We start from the raw sequence: 16,954 nt of genomic DNA, 5'->3' as shown, positions 1-16,954 counted from the left end.
ATTTGGCTCAGGGCATCAAGTCCCACATCAGGCTCCCTCCCAGGCAGCCTGCTTCTCCCTCTGCCTGTGTCTCTGCCTCTCTCTCTCTGTGTCTCTCATGAAAAAAGAAATAACATCTTTAAAAAAGAGAGAGAGAGAGAATCTTGGCATTTTCCTAGGAAATAGGACCACGGTTTGAGATAATATAAACAAGCAAGGTTTTTTTTTTTTTTTTTTTTTTTTTTTTTTTTTTTACAGTCTTTCATGGAGTGACAAAATTGAACTTGACAGTCAACAAACACACAACTGGGGGTTTCTGAAGACATTTGCCAATGTGTGAAGCTTTCTGGAGAGGGCTCTTAAAACAAAAACTCTCTAAGTGGAATGATGATTTGGCATTCTCTCTGTGCTGTGGAGACCAGGAGCAAAGTTCAGGGTGTGCTTGGGAAAAGGACAATGATGTGTTTACCAAGGAAGCTAAGACACCTGGAAGGTGAAGCTTTAGGAAGAGTGATGTTATCAGAAGAAGAAACTGAACTGAAATCCTTAACTGAGTGTTGATAACATAATGAAGAGTAACCCTTTCATGAAAAGAAGAAAGAGTGAAACCTGACTGGAGAAAGATACAGCATCAGGTACTCCTATATTTTCTTTCTTACTTTTTTATCCCCCCCCTTTTTTTTTACACACTACTAGTCTATTTTGTTAGAAGTCAGGATAGAGTTTATATGGTCCAGAATGGGGCTGGTGTCAGCAAAGGGGTTTCTGAGATTTCTGAGATGCTGCAATATATATATATATACACACACATTCAATTGGTGAAGTTTTATCAAGCATTTCATTAAAAAATTTGTTCTTTCATGTATGCTATACTTCATTTAAAATCTTACTTAAAAATCACATATGCATAAAATAATTTTAGTTCCAATAGTTGTTTTTTTGTTTTGTTTTGTTTGGCTGGAAGCAAAGATATTCCTGAACTTTGCAAATAGATGAGATAATAAACTTTTGATAGACTAGTTATCAACTGTTGAGACATTTCTTAAGGTTAAGTCATCTTTCTATTTCCCAAATAAACCCTATTAAGTAATATTATGTAATTATAATACATTCCACTTACATCTTCACATCCTAGTTCATAATTGATTTTTGTAATACTGTCATCAGATTGTTATACTAAGGTCATGTGGCTTCTTAAAACTATTTGAGGGATGTTCCATTTTTTTGTTGGGGATCAGGAAAAAAAAACACTCTAAATGTTATTGAAAAGATCTGTTCTGTAAAGTTCAGATAGAACTTGAAGCAGATAAATTCAGCTAAGAGGTTAAGGAAATGTGCTATGCTGAGTTGTTCAAGTCTAGCAAGATGTTCCATCCCTGGGTTTTGCTTTATTTGGGAGAGCCTGAGTTGAGACTGAGGAAAGAACTTAGGTCCCCACAGAAAAATTGGGGCAAGGTTATTAGAGGGTGAAAGGATGCTTGATGGCAAGATCAATCACTACCCAACGTAAATAATCAGACAGTTTTCAGTCTTTACACTTATATGCAAAATACAAATTGTTGACTTTTTGGCTTGTTGTACTAGGATAATTCCTCAATAATCCACTTTATTTAAAATACATAGTTACACTAAATCACACAGCTATTTATAACAGAGTTTCTTTTATTATAATACAAAGAAATTTGAAGTAAAGTCTTTGATTCTAAGTTTTCCCTGCCCAGTGTTAATAGTCCTAGAATCTTCAACAATTCAGCCTACCAGCTTTGGATATATGACAGATAGAATAGTGTCCCCCCTCCCAAGTATGTCCACACCCGAATCCCTGGAACCCGTGAATGTGTTACCTCGTAGGCAAAAGAGACTTAGCAGATGTGATTAAGAACATAGACCTTGCAATGAGGAAATTATCTTAAATTATTCAGGAGACCCAATGTAATCACATGAATTCTTAAAATCCAGGAACAGTTCTGGCTGAGTAAGAGAGATGAGATGGAAAATGAGGCAACAGAGATTCGGAGCTTAAGAGGGACTTGATATTGCTGGCTTTAAAAATGAAGAAAGAAGACCTTGAGCCAGGGAACATGACACTGTCTAGACTCTGGGGAAGGTCCTTGGTCAATAGCCAGGAAGGAAGTGGGCGTCCTGTAACCTCTAGGATCTGAATTTTGCTAACAATGCAATTAAGCAAAAGGTGGATCCTTGTCTTGAGCATGCAGAAGATGAGTGCACCCTACACACCTTGGTTGTAGCCAGGGAAGACCCATGTTGGGCTTCAGGGCTTCTGACCTACAGAACTAAAGAGTAAATTTATTCAAGCCACTACATGTGTAATAATTTGTAATGGCAACAGCAGAAAACTAATACAGAATATTTTACACAATAAATTCTCTGAGAGCTTTGCACATCCATTGTACTTCTTAGAGCCTCTACAATTCAGTATCTTGTAGAACTTTCTGATACCAAGAACCTATGAGAATAAGTGATTGCTATGTTGTGTGCTTAAAGAAACTAGAAATCAGTTTATTTCACAGGAACGAGGAGGCGCAAATTTATGCAGTTTTTATCATAAGGTGTATCTTTTCATCTCAAACTTGGTCCTTAAATTGATGCTCGACTATGTACAATACAGTCCATTTCCAACAGCAATGAATGTAAAAGAAAAAAAAAAAAAGAAAAAGGTTTTGTGAAAAATAACATTCCTTATTTTTATAGCCGAAATTATTGGACAAGAGTCCTTTCTGTGAAAGTACAATGAATATTTTAATCATGCATCATTTTAATGTCAGTTGTGAAGCTACGTGAATAGCATCGGACTCTTAAGGAGGAAAAAATGAAAGGAAAAGAAAAGATGAGGATGGAGGAGAAATTTTAAATTCAGGACTTTTCATTTTGTGTCACTGAAAACTCAAAAGGGAAGTTAAAGATTAATAAACACAAATTTAATGCCTATAATTTTAAGACTGATGAGGCAGTTATTGTAATGACTGTCATTATCACAACATCTCTGTCAATATGAGGTCTATAACAGGCGACACAACTCTCTCTTAATGTGATGCTTTAAAGAGTGAGTGCCTATATAGATTTAAATTTCAGATGAAATCCATTTAAATGGTGGCTCACAGTATTTAATAATCTGTTTCTTTTGTATTCAAAATGTGCTAAAAAACACCATTCTTATAGAGGTCCTTTACTTCTGGAATTCTTTATTTTACTCCTTGTCAAGCTATCTATTATTCATGCCTCTCTCGCCTCTCTCTGGTACATAACTCTTTACTACAGTTACTGCACTTTGAACACTAAATACCCTCATGGTCTGAAAGAGTTAATGTAGTTCCCTAGGCATCTAATTTAATACATGAGAGTGACTTGCCTGCTGATGATGAGCTAGCTCAATATATATTATAGAGAATCAGTCATCTTGTGAAAGTAGCGGTTAAATACACTTTAATTGAGATTTTTGTTACAAGTGGGGAGTTTTAAAAGTGCTGATGAATTAAGAATTCCACTTAGAGTCAGAGTTAATGTTTGGCTATAGGGCTAATGTCTAGGGTATATTTAAGGCACCATGAAAGTGGATGTAGACATAAGTAGGAATAATTCATGCATCTGATGGATGGTTGAACTAGATGACTTTAAGGTCTTTTTTAACTCTGAGAGTACATGATTCTATGCACTATGCATATTAGAAATTTAGCCCTGGAACAAATATGCATGAGCAGTCACACTATAAAATCAGAGCATAAAGAGGAAACTATAAAAATAACTAGAGTGTGGGGGAAGATGGACAGTTAAAATAAGAGCCCTGCTTTGAATCGGATTTAAAATAACTTTAAAATGCCATAGTTTGAGTGTCCTCTGGCTAGTGATTTCCACGTTTTGGGGGTAAAGGCTAATTTTAACAGATAGTTTTATTTATTTCCTAAATTGATTACATACTGTTAGTATCTCTTGATACATTGTATGAAAATAAAAAAAAATATTCCATGTTTTTAAATGATTTTGTATGTTGATAATACTCAAATGTGTGCTGTTTGCTTATGCAACAAGGGCACAGGTATATAATGTTTTGTGAAAATAATCCCAGGCTCTCATAAAGGTCCAGGGACACACAGATTATGAATAACCTCTTTAAAGTATCATTTCTTAATAAGATGATTATCTTAAGATGATTCTCTTAAGACTTGAGATCGGTTCCTCAGTTGACATTTAGAGGGTGAGTGTGAAGTCCCAAGGCACCCGACATGTAGTAAATATTGTCAGAAGCTGCACACACCCCATTCCCCCCTATCAACAGGAGAAGATAACTAACATGTTTTCCCTTTACCCAGTTTGCTAGGAATAATGTGAAGACTTTCCTATTACACCTCACAAAAATCTTAAGACTCATTATTACAGTTATTATAAGGTTGCTAAAAAATAAAATATCAAGATGTTAAATAACTTACTTAGAGATAAACAGACTTCAACCCCAATAGTCTATCATTCCCACATACTCTTTTCCCTTCACTAAACAATACACTTATCACATACAGTGCAGTTTAAGCAACATTAGAAAATCAATACGAATATATTGTAAAATAGTGCCTTGTATTTGCAAACACATGAAATTTAAAGTAGCAACTTTCAGTATTATTTTCAGTTCTATAAAGCTTTTGACTTTTCTCATAAACTCTGTGACAAAGAATATCAGATGGTAAAAATATTCCCTTTTTTCTTTCTCGTAATTTGTAAAACACTATTCCCGTGCCCTGGAAATCATATTACCCATTTTAACACTTTAAATGATCACAGCAACACCTTAAGTTAAATGCTAGTTTTACCTCCATTTTCCACATGCACATTCAAAGGAAGGAAGTGGTTAAAATGACATCTCTTAAATTTTATGAATAGCAAGTGGCAGGACCCAGAATATGAGCTAGATTGGTCAGATTCTAGAGTCTGTTCTCTTAGTTCTTTGCACATTGCTTTAAATAATAATACAGAATGCCTGAGCAAATACCACAAATATGCATAAAAGGACACCTGGAAAGCAGTAGAAAAATCTGATGTCCAAGAAACCCCATTTAACACCACCTGGCTGGATGATCAAAGGCAACATAAATACCTTTCCTTGGATTGGAATTTTGCAATTCTCAAGGGATTTAGAATATATCCTAACATTTAGCCATAACTTTTTGAGGGTGGTACAGGTTATTTTTATCCCTATTTTATAAATGCCTAAATGTGAAGAGGCAAAGTCTCCCTTTAATAAATGGTAGACTTCCATGGGCAGATTTTATCCTGGCTCAAGTCGTCTATCCATAAGGTAAATTAGACAAGTAATTTACTTGTTTACAGGATCATTTTTTGAGATCTCTGGGATTGATACCTCTGGATTTGGAGATGTTTGATATAAAAACCTTCTGGCTGAATGGATTTGACTGAATATTTTGAGACAGCAAGAGTTCTAAAGTAAAAGAAGAGGTAAAATTAGTGGCTCAAGTAAAAAACAACAACAAAACAAAACAAAACAAACATTGACTCAAGTGTGACCATCTCATTAAACTTGGATTTCAGTCATAAAGTTGGTGAAGTAACAGAGCTATATACGTATGCATATATACAGATGCGACCAGAACAAAATCTGTATTAATTATCAGTTTTCCCATATTCGTTGTGCCCTTTTCCCAGCCAATTCCATACACACACAGCTACTTTGTAAGGAAAATTATCTCTGTAACTAATCATTGTTGAGTTAATGGTGCAGTAAATGGAGATAGGGAATTAGGCAAGCCAAAGGGTAGGGAAGGGTAAAACCATACGTGCCTGGAAAAAGATGGAGACATCTGGAAGGAAAGAACTTAAGATAGGAGAAGTCAGGAGTTAGCCATTGGGAGAAACATGTGAGGGGAGAACAGCAGTGTTATAAAAAGAGGAGAGATGTTTGAGAAATGGAAGAAGGAGACAAGAAAGGAAGAGAAAGGGATCCCTGGGTGGCGCAGAGGTTTGGCGCCTGCCTTTGGCCCAGTGAGCGATCCTGGAGACCCCGGATCGAGTCCCACGTCGGGCTCCCTGCATGGAGCCTGCTTCTCCCTCTGCCTATGTCTCTGCCTCTCTCTCTCTCTATCATAAATAAATAAAAAAAAAATTTAAGAAAGGAAGAGAAATCAGCAGCTGCTTTGAGAAAGAATTTTGAAGAAAGGGAGAAACTTTGTAGCTGTTCATCAGTACTTTGGTAGTTGAGTGTGTGTGCGTGCACAGGATTGCAGATTTTTGTATTGTTTATGTTCCTTTATAGCATTTGCGAGTTTTTAAGCTTACCTGAAATATAAACCTAGAAGGGCTTGTTTTATTTGGGTAAAAAGTGGAGTGATTATAACAACAGGACACATGTGACGTCTTGTTCTCCTCTGTTTTGTCTTCTGTGTCTACTGATGTCTTTGTGCCTTTGCTTCTCCATTGAGTAGTAGAAGAATTGCTATTTCTTTCTACAATACGCTATGTGGATGAACTAATATCTCTCAAATGATATTGTAGCTTTCAAAGTACACTGCTTTGTGATTAGACTATTGTTCTATGTTCTCATTCAGCTGAACAATGCACCTTTATCTGTAGGGATCATTACACAAGATGCTAACCTGATTTCATTCTCTGGTGACAGAAAGACGGGGACACTATTTTGTCTCCTTTGGGTGAGGAAGATGTAATATCTTGTATATAGAGAACAAATTGACCTTGTGAATACTATAGTTAATTAAATGAAGACCATAATTGAATGCCAGTTTGCACTAAAAAATGGTCTGCCACCTTCCAAGATTCATCTAAGAGCAATTGAGACAGTCGATGTGTAGGTGTTTATGGGCTCGACATTAGGTCATTGCAAGTGTTCTATTAGCAATTACCACCTTTATTATCCTGCTTCCAAAGAATGTTAAGCTTTCCTCTTGCTGGATGTGCATATTACTTAATATCCTAGAAAGTGTGCTGAGCATTGATTTAAAAAATTACTTGGGCTCAAATGACCTGTGAAAAGTAAGTGGTTGATTTTAGGAAGGATTCTGGAGAAATCTACACACCCGACAATTTGGAGCATGGATCTCTTGGCATATGCTATTAGCTATATTTCCTACTGCTGAAAATAGTTGATATTTATAATATAATTATTTATTCTAGGGAACATTTGCCAGAAGTAGCTGTAGTTCTGCTGCATACGATGTTTGTTAGAACTGAATGAAGGTAAATAATATATTACATTAAATACAAGTAAATAATATTAAATAATATATTAATAAATTATTATTAAATAATATATGATAAATTATTATTAAATATTATTTTATATTATATTTCATTATTATTATATAATAATAGTTATATTATTTTGGCTGTTTTCTTGTTCAGTAACCTTACTCTCTATTCCTATGGAGTGTACATCTTGACAGTCTGTTTAGAGAGGAGATCAAATTTCCATTTTCTTTAAAAGTTATTAAACTTTATCTTGTTCAGGTAGATTTTGTCACCAACCACACGTAGCCTCTTTCAGGTCATATCAGAGAATTGTGATAAGATAGGAAGAGTTAATTGTTAGATTTTTGAGAGTTAGCCAGTCTGAAAGGTTTGTGGTAAATATTCACCTCTGGCCTGTTGGTAAGCAAATGCCAGCTCAATTCCCATATAACTACCCCAAACAGGAATAATGAAGTACTATTTTGAGTTTCATGTCCACTCAGAAATCCACATTCTCCATTATCATACTCTGAAAGCAACGTCAGAGTGTACTTAAATATGATCTGTGAGTTATGGGGTGACAAAAGAATGCTCAGAATCCTTTGACTATTTTCTCTTATTTGACTTTCTAACATCTCCATTACCCATAGCTTTTTAAAGTTTTTATTTAAATTCCAGTTGGTGAACATACAGTATAATAGTAGTTTCAGGTGTATAATATAATGATTCAACACTTCCATATAACACCCATTGCTTATCATAAGCGCCCTCCCTACTCCCCATCACCTATTTCACTTATACCCCCACCCACTTCCCTTCTGGTAAACATCAGTTCTGTATAGTTGAGAGTCTGTTTCTTGGTTTGCCTTTCCTCTTTTTTTTCCCTTTGCCTATTTATTTGTTTATTAAATTCCACATATGAGTGAAATCACATGGTATTTCTTTCTCTGATGGACTTAGCATAATACTCTCTAGCTCCATCCACATCATTGCAAATGATAAGATTTTATTCTTTGTCATGCATGGGTAATTCTATTGTGTATATATGTACACAGTATGTGTTTATATATTGTGTATATATATTTCAGTGTATTTATACATGTTCTTCTTCTTTATCCATTCATCAGTTGCTGGATACTTTGGCTGTTTCTGTAATTTGACTATTTGGATAATGCTGCTATATACAAGGGGGTGCACATATCCCTCTGAATTAGTATTTTGGGATTCTTTGGGTAAATATCTAGTAGCACAGTTGCTGGATTGTAAGGTAAGTTCTATTTTTAACTTTTTGAGGAACCTCCATTCTGTTTTCCAAAGTGACTGTACCAGTTTGCATTCCCAACAACAGTGCAAGAGGGCTTCATTTCTCTACATTTTTGCCAACATCTGTTGTTTCTTGTGTTGTTGATTTTGGCCATTCTGACAGGTGTGAGGTGATGTCTCATTGTAGTTCTGATCTGTATTTCCCTGATGATGAATGATGTTGAGTATCTTTTCATGTATCTATCGGCCATCTGGATGTCTTCTTTGGAAAAATGTCTGTTCATATCTTTTGCCCACTTTGTTGTCTTCCAACTGTTATTAGTCTCTTTTTTATTCTTTTGGTGATCTCTTCCAGAGTTAACTACTTCCATTTGTAGGTGACAAAATGTGTAAGGAACCCACTTCAAATGTTGACCTGACTATGAGCATGGTCTTTCCCTTTCCTTGAACTCGGAATTAAGACTTTTGGTTCCTGTTTTTTATATTCCAGTCCCAGAAGTAGCTTTCACTGTAGAAGTTATCTGTGGGTAGTCTTATGCTTTCTAGCAGTAGTCTATAATCAGGCTCTAGCTTCTTCAGGACACTATATAGGATAGATTTAAAAATGTGTTAAACTAAGAATCATTCTCTCAAATGGGTTTTAATGCATTTCATTTTTGGACAATCTACATGACACATTTTTTTTTTCTCAAAAGCAATGCCTTCACTCCAAATAAATCAAGGTAAAATAAATGAAGAGCTCAAGGTGATATCAGTCCCATTTGTCTAAGTCCTTGTGTTGTGTGGATGTAGAGCAGCAGCCAGTTAGGACAACAGGTCATATATCCAAAGTAATAGCCAAATTCATTAACATTTTTCCATTTCTAAACCACCCTTAAAGAAAATCATATTTGGGGTCACACCATCCTCACAGTAGTCCAGCAGAGCAACCACGCCATCTGGATTAATGTTTTCACCAGTAATGAACAGGTCATTTTTGAAATTAATAAGGATGTGTTTGATTTGTTCTGAAGCCCTGTCATAAAAGGTTTTACTCTTTCTGGCCTCTGTTCTTAAAGTTTGCCTTTGATTGATTTTATGTAATCTTTGATGTACTTCTTGTAGGCTTATTTTGTGAATCTGGTTTCCTGCAAGTGATGGTTGATGACAATATCAACACCAGTGATTACTGTGGTACTTTGGTACCTTTGCCCTCTAGGCCTTCAGTGGAGGCATTTCCACCAATGAGCAAGTCATCCATGTTACCCTCTGTCCTACTGACCATCTCCCCTCTACCTCCAGGCACAGCCCATCTGCAATCACCTGGATCTTGTAGATGTCAGAGAACTCTCATCATGGGTGATGAGGTCCTGATTGATGATATTACAGCTGGAGAGAGACGATGGAGGTGCTAGCTTAGCAGGATCCAGGAGCTCTGAACAAGTTCAGTGTAGCCAGAGCGGCACTTGAGGGTGCTTCTGCCCATTTTTAATTGGATTATTAATTTCTTTTGGGTGTTGAGTTTTATAAGTTCTTTATTTATTTTGGATACCACCCCTTTATCAGATATATGTCATTTTCAAATATCTTCTCCCAGTCAGTAGGTTTGCCTTTTGGTTTTGTTGATTGTTTCCTTCACTTTGCAGAAGCCTTTTCTTTTGATGAAGTCCTAACAGTTTATTTTTGCTTTTATTCCCCTTATCTCAGGAGACATACCTAATAAGAAGTTGCTATGGCCATGATCAATGTTGCTGCCTGTCTTTCCCTCCAGGATTTTGGTGGTTTCCTCTCTCATATTTAGGTCATTAATCCTTTTTGAATTTATTTTTGTATATGGTATAATAAAGTAATCCACTTTTTTTCTCTTGCATGTTACTGTCTAGTTTTCTCAATATCATTTCTGAAGAAACTGCCTTTTTCCCATTAGATATTCTTTCTGGCTTTGTTGAAGATTCATTGACTATATAGTTTAGTGCTCATTTCTGTTTTTTCTGTTCTGTCCCATTGATCTTTGTGCCTATTTTTAATGCCAATACCATAAATTAGCAAGGAAGAAGTAAAACTTTCACTAATTGCAGAAGACATGATACTCTATTACTCATTACATTTTAATTTAAAAAAATCAAACGTGGGGGCACCTGGGTGGCTCAGTCAGTTAAGGTTTTGACTCTTGATTTCAGCTCAGGACATAATCTCAGGGTTCTGACAGTGAGCCTTGTGTTGGGCTCTGCACTGGGCATGGAGCCTGCTTAAGATTCTCTTTCTCTCTGTACCCTCGTTGACTTGGGGACTCATTCTCTCTTAAAAAAAAATGTCATCTAACTTGGCATGTTCATCAACTTAGGCTAAGCTATTCTCTTTTTTTTTTTTTTTTTTTTTTAGGCTAAGCTATTCTTAGCTACCAGTTAATTCCTGAAATATTCGTGACATAATATTGGTGGCCTAAGTTTATTTCTCCAGAGAAGTAGCCTTCCAAGTGAATTTTAAGGTCTTATTTTTAAGGTCTTATTTTCTCATTTTTCAGTATAAACATGAAGCTTTCAGGGTCAGTGTCATGATTTGAGCAAGCTACAGAGTCAATCAAGTGCTTTTAAATATCTCAGCCAAGAAATGACAATGTCAAATTTTGTTTATACTCCATCAGCTGGAAGTAGCCATATTGCCCTGACTAATTTTACGTAGGCTGGAAACTTGTCTGCTGGGTGTTCAGGAAAGAAAGGAGAAGTGAATAATGATGAGCGTTGGTAATTGCTACCACCCCCAGCAGGGCATCACATCTAGTTATAAACAGATCTCCAAAAAATTATATATGATTTTTGCTTGCTGTTGGGTAAGCAAAAATTGGACTTGTGAGTTTTTGAGCCTACAGAGCTAAGTTCTATAGATATTCCAATTCTATATTCCAATATCTTGGTTTCCTCATGAACTTCTTTGGGTTGCCTAGATCTGGTTAATTTCTAGTTATTGAAGGTTGATCCATCTCATAAAATTATCTTGCTTTCAATATCATGGGAATTAGGAGATGTGAACTGAACATTTGTAGCAAAATTCACATGATAGTTGATTTCAAATTATTACTTTTATAAGGAGAGGAAATAGCTCTTTATCATTATTAACTACTAATACATGATGAACACCTATTGAGTGCTTATCTTTCTAAGAAGCCTTGATGATGGCAGTAGAAGGTTTATAAAATCCTCCAAAATGAAAAATATGCATATTGTTTTAGACCAGGCATTCTTAACTCTGATGCATGAAACCTTATAGCATCCAGATGGCCTTTGGTGGGGTATATATATAAGACCCTTAAGTCAAATGCAACATTTTATACATATACATATATGGGTATTTTTTTCCTGTAGTCTCAAAAGGATCAGTGGTCCAAAAAAAAAGGTATAAATATGTTTAATCAGGAGAACATTTTTATTTTTTATTTAAGGACATGGGAGAAACAGAGTGAAGAGGATTTAAAGTAAGAAATGAAAATGTCTTATAGTCATCTTAGGTCACTAGACTTTATGCTTGGTGTTCTATTTTTTGAATAATTGTTTAAAGATATCAGCTTGGAGCTTAAAGCTTGGAATTATCAGTTGGGTTTCTATGGTCCAAAAAAAAAAAAATACTCCTTTTAGATATTTTTTAAACCCAGGAATAAACTGTTTTTGGATTAAATTATTCTATATTTCTTACCCTGAGTGGCTGACTTATATCCTCAGTATTAATAGTATTGCATTTATACATGAATTTAATGAAATGAAGGAAAATATGTTCATAAATATTTTAGGTTGCTTTAAGAATAAATTATTTCAATAAAATTATTTTTGTGTTTTTTTTAATATGAAAGAGTTCCACATTTTCTATTAGCAATTCAGAAATAAAATATACAGTATGACCAGTATGACTTGCCTAGAGCATGAATAAAACAACATCTGTGATTCTGTAACAGTAAATTAGCTTTTGGGTCTTACAGGGACATAGAAACTGCATGTGACTAGTTAATAGAAATGAGGCATTTGAATACATTTGCTCTTCCACTAATTTAAAGAAAAAGAAATTGATCAGAATGTCCATACTTCAGTTCTTACAGCTTTTCCTCAGTCTAGGATATCCTTTTTTTGTGACCGTTTCCTTTAGAGCAAGGAAAGGCTCAATTTTTGGAGTAAGATCCTTATTTTTGTCCCCAGTGTGCTACTACTTCTGAAATCTTACCCTTTGCAAAATAAGTATGGCTGTTAGACCTGCACATTGACTAGTTTAGACAAAGCCATATCAGATCTATTAGAAGCAAAAACAATACATTAGGAAACTCATGAGAGAATAGACATATTTATAAACATGTGCATACTGAACACAAATTTACTGAGAGGTAATTTTTTTTTTTTTGCGTGAAAAAAGAACTGAAAGTAAAATTATTTTATTTAATTCTTTATTTAAAAATATTTTTTTACCACTCCATTATTTCTGGAAAATTAAAAAAAAAAAAATGAGACCTTTATCAAATCTAAATACTGTCGTCTATGACATGGACTTGTTACCAGAACACTTCTGTGGAGATCCAAAGCCATTTCCTTATGCTCAGAAAAATCATTGTCCAGTTCTATAAGAAAGCAAGGGTACGTAAAAAGATAATGCTTAAGGAATAGATTATTTTATTGCAAGTTATTCTATGGTTGTTAATAAAATACTACATAATACGGATCAGTCTCTCTGTCTCTTGAATTTAGTAGTTACTATGAGACACATCCTGAATTTTTTTAAAATAAGAATTATAGAAAGATTTCTTTCCAAGTCATGTATATATGACACTCTTCTCAGACAGTAAACCTAAGATGGAAGAATTTTGTGGACTTCAGTCTTATTGGATAATTTTGCATGTGTCTATAGTGCACATATTTTTTTCATATGCAAAGGATAAATAGGGGAATACAACAATCAAAACATGAAAATGTGTCTGCTCATTTCTGATATCTGATGAGATGATTTGGCAAAGACCTAACAAATAACAGCTAAAAGCAAAAAAAAAAAAAAAAAAAAAAAGTCATCAAGCTGAGTGAACAACCCATGAGTATGCACCCTCCAGCCCCCCACACATACACACACTTGGTTGACTCATTGACTTTCTCTGACTCCAGTTTTCCACATATGTTGGTTAATTGGTGTACACTATGCTGTTATCCCAGAATTGTTGACTTTTCTGACAAGTGTTTAACACAGCATCTCGCACATGAATGAGAATGTTCCTTTTGAGAATCCAAATAAGTGAACAAAAGGGAAAGCCTTAAGTAATGAGAAGATTTAAATACTAAAACACTTAGAAAGAAATGGAGAATCAAGCCTGAAGAAATCACATTGTAATGTGAGACGGGGCTACATAAATAAATAAATTAATAACAATGAAAGCTTTACACATCACAGTTATCATCTCCTTTAAATGGAATTGAAAAGCATTTGCAATGGATTGAAATTAACAACTATAAAACTGGGTATAGGAGGATACCATTTTGTAGCATCTGTTCTCACTTGGCACCATATGAGCAATTTCTTTATGAGGTAATTGGCCAAACAACAAATGTTAAGTTTCTATTTTAAGCTAATGCATTAAAAAAAAAAAAGAAAAACAGGACAATGAAGCATAATTATTAACCTACAAGGTTAAAATAATATTCTTTCCGATATCTCTTTTGACTTCAAAGAGCCACAATGCTTACTATGTTCAATTCCACCAAACAAATTTACAAAATTCTTATAAGAATTTTGTAAAGATAAAGCACTATATTTATTTTAGTGTTATTAGAAATTTAGGATGTTCAAAACTGGTGATATTTCTACTGGTTGATTTCCATTTATTTAGAATATTATTTGTGAGTCTTTGTAGATTCTTAGTGCTCTGCATCTAATTTTGTTTCCCATTGTTATTTATTTGCAGAACTTTATAACAATATGTGTACATATATAAAATTATATGCTGTATAATTACTGTGTATACTGTATTACTATGTATATTATATATATATGTATAACACATATATAATAGAAAAATAATATTTGGATGGCCAACCTAGATTTTCTGATAAAAATATATATATTTTTTGTATCTGTGGGGAGAAAAATCATATAATTAAAAAGCCACCCTAACTTTTGACTGTATTTTCTTCATTAGAATATATAGAGAATATAAATTTTTATAGGGAAGGGTTAGATTTTGTTCCTTTTATAATTTTAGACACTCCCCATATAGTAGTACTGCATTGTTTTCCAATGAAATTAAAGCGAATAAGACTTCTCAGAAAATGCATTCCTCCCATTTCACAAACTATGTTGGCCATTTTAAGAGGTGTACATTATTGGAGGCTCTCATCAGCATCTCTGAACAACTCATCATTGATTTTTCTCATTTCTCATAAATCTAATGGTTATAAGTTGATCCTTTGCTGTAACTGTAGCTAAGAACTTAAACACTTCCTTGAATGTCCTATAGGCATCTCAAATTTCGCATGCTTAAAACTGAATTTCTCAACTATTCCCCAAATTATATGTCAATATCATTTCCTTATTTGACATCTCTGGCAATATTTTGATTATTCTGCTCTCCCAATTTCATATACAAATCCTAATGACTCTGCCTACTGATGACCTTTCAAATTCACCTACTTTTTTTTCATCTCCTTTTCTTCTAGCTGGCAGTCTACTGATATCTCTTACTTAGGCTACTTTAATAGCATGTCCAAACTTGAAAAAACTTGCCCTTTTCAATATAACAAAGGCTCCTTATTATTAATCTCCCAGCAAGCACCTCTAGTGATCAATATGAGATGTCCTAATGAGCCCTCTCCAATATTCTGGTTGCTGAACAGCTGTTTCCAGGGACATTGCAAAACTTCACTGAGGTTACAGAAGCTAGCCCGTAGAGTGGAGACATAGAAGTTGTCTTAGCCCTACCTGTCAATGATGTGATGATGATGTGAAGTTTATTTGCTTGCTCTCTTAAGTTACAGACTCATTCCAACTGAATCTTGCCCAGAAATTTAAAAAAAGCATGCTTTCTAACTGTTTGAACTCAGGTCACAGGGAAATCTGCTGAAATAGTAATTTTCTACTAATAAGTTTTTCTATTAACCATTGCCTTCTCTGCTAGCACACTCTTAATATCAACACAAATATAAAAATTAAAATTCGATTTCAGATAGAATAGGGATTTTAAAGTTATCTAAGTTACCCAAACAATAAATATAATTGTTACCCAAATAAATATAATTGTTTGAACCTCAGGATCATGCCCTGGGCCGAAGGTGGCGCTATACCACTGAGCCACCCAGGGATCCCCAAATCTCTGATTTTTAACAGCCTCCTCAGTCTTTATTTTTATAAGACTTTAAGTTTAGTTAATATATATACACAAATTTCTAAAACCTCAAAATAAAAAAAATTCTATAAAGCAAGAAGTCTTCCTTTTACCCATGACTCCCTATGCTGGTTCTCAGCATCTGTTACACTATTATTTATTTCTTCTATATCATTCCCTGAGATTTTTATGAGAAGAAATTTTATGTATTGATTTTACTGAAATACACAAGTTCCATTTAACACAAAGTATCTATTTTTCTTTCTAATGTGAAAGGCATTTATTAAATAGATTAAACAATTAAAATTATTTTCAAAAGTTTTATGTTGAAGACAATTCAAAAAAGTGTGTCAAAGAATTTTAATTTCTGATCCTATATATAAATGATTATGTAATTATCATATGTAATTATTAAAAGTCAACTCAGCACTTTTTAAACAACAGATTTATTATTTTTGCCTAGCAAAAAAGTCTGGTTATATTAAAACTCCAATACTATTAAGTTCAAGGTTCAATAATAATCTCAGACTTCTAAATTATTTTTATCTTTCTACTCTATCAGTATATCACTTGCCACCTAAGTGAATGGTTCTCATGTTTGCAAGAAGCTAAAATAGTTCCAAACTTCATATCCACAGACAATAATGACTAGGCCAGGCCAAACCTACTCATTCACCTGCCCCACTTTGAAAATGAGAAATCTTTTATTTTTTATTTTATTTTTTTTAATTTTTTAAAATTTGTATTTATTTATGATAGAGAGAGAGAGAGAGAGGCGGAGACACAGGCAGAGGGAGAAGCAGGCTCCATGCACCAGGAGCCCAATGTGGGATTTGATCCCGGGTCTCCAGGATCACACCCTGGGCCAAAGGCAGGCGCCAAACCGCTGTGCCACCCAGGGATCCCCAAAAATGAGAAATCTTTTAATGAAGCATTTCCCTTCCTAGCTCATTTGCCATCACATCTCATTGATTAGAATATCTCACATACTCACCAATAAGCCACTAACAGTAAGAGGATTTCTTTCAGTGGTGTTTTTTTGTTTTTTTGTTTTTGTTTGTTTATTTGTTTTAGATTTTATTTATTTATTTACGAGAAACAGAGAGAGAGAGAGAGAGTGAGGGAGGAGAGAGATAGGCAGAGAGAGAAACAGAATCCCTGTAGGGAGGATGCAGGACTTGATCC

At 34.5% G+C, this 16,954-nt stretch overlaps 1 long non-coding RNA gene and 1 pseudogene across 1 annotated transcript in view; one reads left to right on the top strand and one right to left on the bottom strand.

The window, feature by feature from the left end:
• LOC140612313 (uncharacterized) overlaps positions 1 to 16,954 on the top strand; it is a 394,544-nt gene that overhangs the window by 307,531 nt on the left and 70,059 nt on the right. The window contains exon 3 of the long non-coding RNA XR_012013595.1: positions 238 to 614. This is a non-coding gene — a long non-coding RNA (uncharacterized lncRNA). The remainder of the gene's footprint in view (positions 1 to 237; positions 615 to 16,954) is intronic.
• Positions 9,295 to 9,803, bottom strand: LOC140609846 (translationally-controlled tumor protein-like; annotated as a pseudogene).

Source organism: Canis lupus, chromosome 2, assembly GCF_048164855.1.
Source record: "Canis lupus baileyi chromosome 2, mCanLup2.hap1, whole genome shotgun sequence".
Lineage (NCBI taxonomy): Eukaryota > Metazoa > Chordata > Mammalia > Carnivora > Canidae > Canis > Canis lupus.
This window is presented reverse-complemented; position numbering and strand designations above follow the sequence as displayed.